Source organism: Salmo salar, chromosome 10, assembly GCF_965601325.2.
Source record: "Salmo salar chromosome 10, fSalSal1, whole genome shotgun sequence".
In the NCBI taxonomy this organism is placed as follows: Eukaryota; Metazoa; Chordata; class Actinopteri; order Salmoniformes; family Salmonidae; genus Salmo; species Salmo salar.
Window position 1 is genome coordinate 67,166,775 of NC_138300.1, and position 726 is coordinate 67,167,500.

The window sequence follows — 726 nt, forward strand, 5'->3', positions numbered from 1 at the left end:
CTCTCTCTCTCTCTCTCTCTCTCTCTTTCTCTCACACACACACACACACACACACACACACACACACACACACACACACACACACATTCCTTTTCATCAGAAATCTGTCCCACTTCCCAGCAACAGCAGCACATGTGCATCCCATCGCTAGACTACAGAGCTTCGAATTAAATGCTAAAACACAAAGGCCAAAGAAAACAAGATTACGCTCTAGTTCTTAAGTTAAAAGCTTTTGATAGCAACCAAAGAACAACATTTAAAAACATTTAAAAACGTCAATACACGTCATTGTGACCATAGTATATCTTCCAATCACCATTTTCTGTTCTGGGAAGTCTCAGACCGAACCAAGATATTGCACCACCCCCCCCCCCCCCCCTCGGGTGCATGTTTAGTATTTTTTTTGACATAGTACAGCATATTTCTATCTGAACATTCCACCAACGTTGTGTTCAGCTGAACGCAGCATTGGTGTGGCATGTGGTATAGAGTGGCATTTCCCTGTGGGTCAGTTTTGCATTTCCCCACTAATGGTTAAGGTTAGGATTGGGGGAGGGTGAGCTTATCCTAGATCTGTACCTAGGGGGAACTTCACAGCCGGAGCATGATGTACTGTGGAGGGACAAGGCGAGAGAGTGAGAAAAAAAAGTGAGATATTCTGCTGGCCGGTCCTTCACAGTCCTCTGAGTGCATGTTGCTTTGCACGTTGGCACACTTTCACACAGC